At 48.6% G+C, this 9,674-nt stretch overlaps 1 non-coding gene and 1 pseudogene across 1 annotated transcript; one reads left to right on the forward strand and one right to left on the reverse strand.

The window, feature by feature from the left end:
* Window positions 1-1,881: 1,881 nt before the first annotated feature.
* On the reverse strand, window positions 1,882-3,601 carry LOC123179800 (anthocyanidin 3-O-glucosyltransferase 2-like; annotated as a pseudogene).
* Window positions 3,602-9,038: 5,437 nt separating this feature from the next.
* On the forward strand, window positions 9,039-9,110 carry TRNAD-GUC (transfer RNA aspartic acid (anticodon GUC)). Its single transcript has one exon. It is a non-coding gene; the product is annotated as a tRNA-Asp (tRNA).
* Window positions 9,111-9,674: the final 564 nt, after the last annotated feature.

A 9,674-nucleotide genomic window follows, 5' to 3' on the forward strand; every position in this document is an offset into this window, starting at 1 on the left:
TTGAAACGTTAAAATTTAAATGTGTTTGAACTTTGAAATGTATCAAGGATTGGTTTTAAAGGTCTTGCTGCCAGGAGTTCAAATGTATATAAATTTTCAAGAAAATATTACAATTTAAGGGATATGAATGATTAAAACTGTCAAAGAGAACATTTAAAGATTAATTTGTTGGATGAGAGATAAGAGAAAGAGATAATGTTTTGTACTTAAGTTAGAGAGAGAGAGAGAGAGATGAGGCCCACTGGTGGAGCTTGAGCCTAAAACATGTGAGGGGGGCCATGGGCTTGAGGAGGGCAAACATAGTTGTTTAGAGCTGCTTTTCAGTGAAAATAGGCCTAATACTAAGGGATATAGGCTTGTTTTCTTCTGAGCCGGGGGCCATGGCCCAGGTTGGCCCCCATGAAGCTCTGCCACTGATGAGGCCCATGCACGCCATGGAGTATTTGGACACGAGCACAAATGGACCTAGATGAACCGTAAATTCAAAACAAATAGTAAAAGATAAATAGAATTTTTGTGGCAAACATTGACAAAAGTTTGATTGCTTGCAAAATTTTATAATGGAATGACATTCATGAAGTCATGGCAAAAAGAACATGCTCCAAAAGTGCTATTTTCAAAAGCACTTTAGAGTGTTGGTTTTGTTTTGTCACGAGTTCCATGAATGTCAATTTTTAATGAAACTTTGCAACTATTCAAAATATTTGCCAATGTTTGCGACCAAAAATTTTAGATTTTTAAAATTTTTGTTCTAATCTTTTTCTTCAGAATTACTACTAATGCTAAGCTCATATGAGCTCAAGATTTTCCAGAACATGCATGCATCCTTTCTCTGGACATGGTGGGACCTAGGAAAGAAAAATAACAACATGCAAAATTAGGAACAGATTCGAATTAAGTAGAGGGCTAGAATACTTTACGGGGTGTCTTCACCTTATTGGCTCTTGGGATGCCGGTAGCTACGCACTGCTAGAAATGTCTTCGGGCCTCCGAGGGGCGAGGTATTTTTGGTAGGGGAGCAAGTGATATGGAGAGATTAGAGTATCTCCAACAGATGATGTATTATAGGGATCTTGAAAAAAAACCAGGACACCAAAAATGGTTTTTGGGGCATAAGATTGATTTTTTTTTGCCATAGCATAGGATGTAAAATAGGCACCAGACCATTTTCTGTCGTAGCAGATGCACCATAATTAACATGATCATTGCATATATTCAACAATTTGAACAACCAAATGTTCAAACGTAAACATGACTTTAAAGTCAATCATGGTAGACTCACTATGAACGTATTGTGATGGGCTCACTACTAAACACACACTACAGGTCATCATCCTCGTGGATCGGGCCGCGGGGCGGTGCGACGGTGGCCGTGGTGGTTGAATTCGACAGCAACACCAACAAGTCAGTGGAAGCGGATGCGGTGTAGAAGGAGGAGTTTCATGTTGCTGTTGGGCTGCGTGGCTACGGTTTTTGTTTTGTGGCAGCCGTGCGGCTATGGTATATTGGCAACACGAGAGGCCGAGATATACAGATGTCCTAAATCAAGAACATCTGTCGAAGCGCCGTTTTTGAATTCATATGCCCTAGAACACAGTTTTTCTATAGCTACTTTATTATACATCATCTGGTGGAGATGCTCTTAGCGGAGAGAATTGATTTATGCGGTTGAGATGTTTGAATCCGCCCGCTTTGCTTCTTTTATACTCCATATGGCTAGATAGATTCGATATCTTGTTCTATATAAAACATGGTCAATCATATACGAGTTTGACTATTTTTTGTTTATAATACTTGCATCTTACTCCCTCCGTCCGAAAATACTTGTCATCAAAACGGATAAAAATACTTATATGTTTGAAGAGTATCAAGATATGATCAGACCAAACAAGGGGCAGGTGATTTTATTGGGAAACAGAGCAGGTCAACGATATGCTGGCATGATTACCAGATCGGGTCAGGAGAAAGGGGGAATGGATCCAACAAGAACGGAAAATTAACCGGAGAGAAAACTCGAAACGGAGAAAGAGCCGCAAACATGCAGCCACACTCTGGACGGGAACACTCACACTCCTATCTGCAACTTCATCTCCGGATTCAGATAGAGCTGCTCTCCGTGTTCGTCAATTACCTACTCGCGCCATTGATCATCTCCTTGGAGAGCCTCCCCAATGCGGAGTACGAGGACCCTCCCTCGGCGACGGCCGTCCTGCACGCGCTCTTCATCTCCATGGCTTTCTCCCTCACCTTCCTCCCCTCCTCGGAGTCGCCGTCCATGAGCACCCTCACGGCCCGCTCCAGCTCCGCCGCGTCGACCCAGTTGCTCCTCTTCCGGTCCACCTCCATGGCCAGGGCCACGCCCATGTATTCGACCAGCGTGAACGCGTTCAGGTGCTGCTCCGCGTAGCGCGGCCAGGGCACCATGGGCACCCCGAACCACAGGGCCTCCAGCGTCGAGTTCCACCCGCCGTGCGTCACGAAGGCCCCCACGGCGGCGTGCGCCAGTATCTCCTTCTGCGGCGCCCTCGTCGGCCACACCATGCCCTTCCCCTTCGTCCGCTCCAGGAACCCCTCCGGGAGCAGCTCCTCCAGGTCCGCGTCCAAGGGCCCCCGGCCGCCGCCCGCCGGCGGGCCGCGGAGGACCCACAGGAAGCGGTGCCCGCTGCGCTCCAGCCCGCGGGCTACCTCGTGCGCCTGCGGCGCGGCGGAGAACCCTCCGCTGCCGAAGCAGAGGAGCACCACCGACGCCGGAGGCTGCGCGTCCAGCCACACCACGCACTCGTGCGGCTGCTCCGCCGGCGGGCTCAGGGAGAGCACGGGGCCTAATGGGTAGACCGTCGGGGCGGGGACTCCGCGCGTGCACCGGCCGTCGGCGATGGCGGCGAGGACGCTCGCCTCCAGCTCGGCCGCCGTGTTGATGATGACGCCCTTGGCCTCCATGAAGCGCCTGCCGTGGTACACGAACCACGCGTAGTTCGGGTGCTTCTTGTCCATCACCGGCGACGGGAGGGCCGACGGCGGCACCGGCGGCAGCCCGGGCACGTCGGCCGTGCCTTCCATCTCCTCGAACTCGACGGCCACCTCCTGATCAAGCGCCGGCAGGCGCAGGAAGAGCGCGTACATGGCGGCGCTGGCGGTGAAGTAGACGTAGGCCGGCACGGCGAGCTCGCGGGACACGTCGAGCATCGTGGTGCCGAAGAAGTCGACGACAAGCGCCGCCACCGGGCACGCCAGGCCGGAGACGGCCGCCCTCACGTGCGCCGCGTGGAGGTGCACGAACCGGGAGACGAACTCCTCGACGCCCACGTGGTCCGTCGGGGGCTCCACGGCGGGGAGGTGCTGGAAGCGGATGCCCAGGCCGGAGGCCTCCTCCCTCCGTATGTGACCGGCGACCTCGGACCGGTAGCTCTCCGTCGGCGCCTGCATTACGAGCACCGTGAGCGACAGGGCGCCGCCGCTTGCCGGCGTCGAGCATGGACATGAGGTGGCCGACGCCCCAGACGGGCAGCAGCACGACGGTCGGGGTTGCCATTGGCACGGTGGCGATCGGCGGATGATCAGGAGCGGAGCCAAAAAATTTGACCATTGGGTTCGCTCATTCACTCTATGAGAACTTGATATTAATTTATGAAGATTAAAGTCTAATTGTGACAAAAATTATAGCACCCATAAACAATATAACAATAAGAAATATAGTATCACATATCATATATTATGTTGAATTAAACATTGAAAAGTGCAAGACATACCTACGTCTAATGGGTGACATTGAGATGCCTGTATCAGATATCTGGATCTGATGACAGAGTTCTTTTTAAAAAATACTGTTCGATACCCTAGATCAATCAAAGTCCATCGAGAAAAACAAATAAAAAACCTAGGGCAAAAAAATATACTATCGCACTAGGCAAATAGTTTAGATAGAACATGTACAAGAGAGGGAAGATGTGGCGACGTAATCTAGTTACCATAATTTTGGGGCTACAATTGTAGTTGTTGTGGATCTGCAGCAGCCTGCTTGCTGGCGGCGTGCGGCAGCCGAGGCGCCGAGTAAGAGGAGAGTCGATCAGGAGAGATGCGAATTGGAAAACGAACAGATGAGGGATTATGCGTTCGGCTGCGTGTGTTTTCTGTAGGCTAATCATGGTCTAGGCCTAGGAATGGACTAATCGACATTTGCTTATGGGCTTTTTGGGGCCTTTATTTAGCCATCCACGTGAGGCCCTTTATTTGATGGGGTCAGCGACCATTTTTTACTGGGTTCAAGTGATCAAATAAGTACCTACATGCAGGTAGCAGGCAAATTCCGTTGGCTTCACTTGAACCCAACGCTTATAGGCTTGCTCCGCCGCTGCGGATGATGCTCGATCCTACTACTTGACTGGCATCAAATGTGGGAGGAGGTTGGGCCAAATGAGGGAATGATACGGTGGATATTGTATTTTATGAAGAGAAGATGCGGCGGATTTCCTTTTATTTTTCTGATGAATAGGTGCGGTGGCAAACGTGTGGGCATGTCATATCCGTGGTCGGTACAAGATCGCACTAAAATCGGCTGGACAATCGCCAGCGGCCGTTGCCGGGCCACGTGGTGGGATCGCCGCGTGGGACTGGTGGTAGCACAAAAAAGAAGAACCCCTCAAAACACACACACACACAAAGAGAAAAAAAGTGTGTCAATCTAGGTCCGAGGGGGTGAGGTATAAGGGCATACGATGGTGATGGTGGCATATGGATACATATGCCCCATGACAAAAAGTAATTTGAGGCATTTATATTAATTTTTTTCTTCAATTCAAACTATCACTAGTGGGCCTCATTAGGAAATAGAAAATAAAGACTCTAGTACACATGCATCTCTATTTTTTACTCAAACTTTTTCAGTTTTTGTCACTGGATCATACTTTTTTTTTCAAGCACCCGTCTCCTGGAGAAGATCCCGCTTCCCTATCCGAACCTACTTTACGTCATATCCGATCCTACATGGCATGCGATGCATCACCTTGAGGCTATGCATTGTACATGCCCTAACAGTGATTCACCTACTTTTTTTTATTACCCATGTATTGAATGATGTAACTCTGTCATTTTCACAACTAGTCAATGTGTACGTGCAATGCACGCTAATTTGGAAGTATATCAAGTGCATGCGAATATTAAGTAGGATATTATTTGCATGTTATTATGTAATTAGCACTATATTTGGCATGAAATTAAATGCACACTAAACATGTTGAGCGCTCGATATTGAAGCAGTCTAGGTCGCTGGATTGACATGATTTGATGGCTCAGATTAATTGGATCTGCCTCTTTGAGTCTTTTTATATTGACTAGTAATAATGTACGTGCAATGCACGCTTATATTAGATAAAATGTTAGTTGCACGTTATATTAGGTAAGATATATCTGTTGCATGTTGGTATTTGATAAGATATCAATTACTTTTTTTGTGGAAATGGTAGGATATTAATTACATGGCAGATTTCAAGGGATGGCGTTAAGTCAAAACGTGTTTATAATCAATGGCAGTTGTGAGTAATTATAGCGTTAAACGTGTTTGGTGCTCAACATTAGAGCGATTTGAACCGCTAGATAACATGATTTGACGGTCGAGATGGTTTGAATCTGCTCATTTGGTTCTTTTTATATTGGTATAGATGATGATATAGATGAAGTGCCAAGTGGCTTTTCCCTTAAAAAAGGTCCGAAGGGGTGACGCATAACGTGACTACAAACACGATGTCAGTGGATTGAGAAATATCCATGCGCAAATTTTACAAAATCGTGGTATCTTTTTGACGAAATGCCATAATTCCACTCCATGCAGCCATGCTAGGACCTTCCTCCCTCCTGAATTATTTTTCTAACATTTGTGCAGATACGGATGTATCTAAACCAATACGTTTTAATGTTAGAGATACATTAGTATTTAGATAAATTTAAGACAAGTAATCTGAGACGGAGGTAATATTGCTTTGCACAAAAGATAAGAAACTTTTGTTATAGATACCCCGGTTGAGATTCTTTCACTTAAGTCACTGATATGATATGTTAGCCGACTTGACTTACACGAGAGGGTCTTTGCACTATTTTCTTCATATATCTTTATAATTTTTGAATTAATTGAGAATATATGGTATGTTCATATGAACTAGTATATAGATAGCATCATCACGGTCCACGTTGCCATACATGTCAATGCACGCACCCCTGGTGCGCGTACTATGAATATGGCACAACTCGTGTGTGATCCATCATATCCTAGTTTCAAACCTCGAGAAGGCCAATATTGACCACGTGAGTACTTGTCTTGGCCATCGGGTGAATTCTGCGCACTGGAGAGCCTTGAGGACACGCCGGCTACACAAGCCATAGCCAAGTCGCTCGGGTGGCTCGTCCGCGTCACCTCCATGATCGCCAGCCACGTTAGCCTCCACGGCTATCTCAACAGTTCCAATATAAACAAGCTCAGGTACCTGTCCAACCTTGACCTCAGCTTCAACGGGCTCACCGGTAGCCTCCCAGTCTTGCCGGCGCCTCACCAGCACCTTCGCACCATCGATCTCAGCTCCAACTCTTTCTTCAAACTCCATGTCGGCTTCTTCGTTGGCCAACCAACCCTTGAGGCAATAGTACTTGACAACAACAACAACATGTTGGGAGTAACATCAATGGATCAGCAGGACATAATCACCTGCTCTAGCCTGCAAAGCTTCTCGGCCGACAACGCATCCTGCAAAGCCTCTTCCTCAAAGAAAATGAGACTATCGTCCGCAAAGAGCGGATGGTTGACCCAGGGTGAGCGAGTACTCACCCTAAACCCTCTGTCTACCTGTGCACCACCATGATACTTCAGCAGCGATGTAAAACCCTCTGCACACAAGAGAAATAAATACGGTGATATGAGACCACCTTGCCGAAACCCCTTTGACGGAGTAAAAAATGGTAGGAGATCACCATTCACCCTGACGGAAAATCTGACTGATGTGACACATTTAAGCACTAACCAGACAAAAGCCATGGTGAAACCAAGTTAACATGACGGATTCCAAATAATGCCACTCAACCTTATTGTATGCCTTCATCATATCAAGCTTGACCGCACAAACATAAGTTTCCCTCTCTTTGTTCTTTTCATCGCACGCACACTTTCATAAGCAATCAACACATTATCCGTGATAAAAAGCGACCGGGAACGAAGGCACTCTTTTCCTCACCAGTAAGATCATCCAAGCACACTCTAACCTTATTTGCAATGGCTTTCGCAACAATCTTATGTAACACAGGGCAAAGTGAGATAGGTCGATATTGTGAGATACAATGTGGGAATCGCACCTTTGGGATCAAAGTGATAGAAGTATCATTTGGCATCTCCCCGCCATTCAGAAAATCCAGAATAGCCGGCACAATGTCATCTTTCAAGAGGTCCTAGTCTCGCTGATAAAAGCCCGCCGTAAATCCATCCACCCCCGGACCCTTCGAAGGGGCCATCTGGAACAGAGCTCACCTAACTTCTTCGCCGGTGGATGGCTTGTCAAGTTCCAGATTCATTGCCTCCGTGACCCGAGTAGGAACTGCATGTAATAACCCACTCATATCATAAAAACCCTGAGAGGTATACAAATCTTGATAGAAAGCTTGAACCTCCACTGCATCTTCTTCTGGTGCATCACAGTTTGTACCATCAGCACATTCAAATTTATCAATCTTGTTCATTCGTTTGCGCTGAGCTGCTTGAGCATGAAAAATATATGTGTTTCTATCGCCCTCCCGTAGCCAAGAGACTCGGGATCGCTGTCGCATCCATATCTCCTCATGTCGAAGAGCTTGACGTAGCTTTTCTATTGCCACCTTCTTCTCCTCCGACGGGCCACTCCTTACGGACTGCCCACGCAGCCACTCGAGGCGTTGCCAAATCAAACCCCTCGAACGTCTATGTACGCATCAACCCTCCTAAACACATCAACGAAGGAGATCTCTTCATATCCTTTAATAATAAAGGGTAGGATAATCTTTTGTTAAAAATATGTCGTCTGCGCTCTAAAACTAGACCGTTTCGCGAGTCCGCCAGTGTCGTCCCAGTAGTGTGTGTGTGCACAGAAGCGCGGACTAAAAATACAAAAAAATGTGCCCCTACTAGATATTGCACCTAGGACCTCCAGCGTTGTGTACTACTCAGTAGATAGCCACTAGAACCAATGAGCTTGGGGGGTACATATGAAGTGTGGTTTTTATCACCTAGAATAGAGCTGGCCAAACGGGCCGGCCTGACACTGCACGACCCGACCCATCGTAATCGTGTCTGGCCCGGCACGGCCCGGCACAGCACGATTACTATAGGGCCATGCCGTGCCGGCCTGCGTGCTGCATCCTGCAGCCCCGACACAACCCAACTAGTAACCGGGTCGGCCCGCCAGCACGCCAGGCATGCTAGGCCGCATGCTGTTTGGCCTACTGGGCGTTTTTTAGGCACATTTTCACCTACAGAGTTTAGTGAGTGGGCTGTATTGAAACGGGACTCTTTCTTTTTTACTACTTAAATCCAAACCAACTCTAGTTGAGATAAACAAGTCCATTCCTTTGAATTGTCAGCACCAAGCACAAAGACGGAACTGTACCATTCCGGTGAAATAGATCCATGACATTTCATTACACTTTGTTCCGGAACCCGAAAGATCTCCTTTCGGTCAATGCCTAGATAGCGTCTGCCTGTGCATGGCGAGAATTCCTTCCGCCTTTTTTTTTGCGAAAGAGAATTCCTTCCACCTGCAAACCATATTCTCCACGCATCTGCATTGAACATGCTCCATGGTGTACACATAGTCTGCCCTTTTGTTTTTCCTGAAAATGGAGGCTGGCCCCGGCCCTGCTCACAACTCAGCTCTCTTCCTCCCTCCTTAGGAAGTCAGCAAACTGAACGTCCCATCTGAATTTGCCCTCTTCTTCCAACGCTTTACCATTGAGCCCGGCACTGGGGTCGCTATTCTCCACGCCTAGGTCAGATCAATTAGACAACAAACCAACACAGGTACATCCAAGTCGTTGTAGTATAGTGGTAAGTATTCCCGCCTGTCACGCGGGTGACCCGGGTTCGATCCCCGGCAACGGCGCATTTTTTTTTGGCGTCGTGGTGTGCTAGACAGCTACTCTGCTATCGAGAGCTCTCTGTTCCGCGTTCCGCTGCTTCGAAGAACAGACCAAAACCCACACCATGGTCAACTCCTCGAATGCTCCAACGCGACCCCGTACGCACTGTCCCCACCATCGTACTACCCGGCTCGTAGGCCTGCACACCAGCTACTGTGTCGTCAGTCAACAAGAACAGGATCGTCTAGCCCACCAGCCGGCCGTCGTCCCGTTTCACACCGCCGGGCCGACGGCCCACCATGGCCCGCTGCTCCCCCCAGGGACCTCACGCACGCGTTCCTCCCCGCCCTCTCCCCCAATTTCACACCGGCTGGGCAGGCAGAGCAGGGTCGAGGGGAGCACGGCACGGCAGCAAGCGCGTCCGTCCGTGCGTCCCGCGCCATAACTCCGCTCCCCTCCTCCCTCATCCCCGGCAATTAATGCCGCCAACCACCTCGACATCCACCCCGCAAAACCTAAGCAGCGCACAAATACCCCCACCCCGCCCCACCCCACCCCCTCCCCCCGCCCGTCCCCACCGCGCCATG

This window comes from Triticum aestivum, chromosome 1A, assembly GCF_018294505.1.
Source record: "Triticum aestivum cultivar Chinese Spring chromosome 1A, IWGSC CS RefSeq v2.1, whole genome shotgun sequence".
Taxonomy (NCBI): domain Eukaryota; kingdom Viridiplantae; phylum Streptophyta; class Magnoliopsida; order Poales; family Poaceae; genus Triticum; species Triticum aestivum.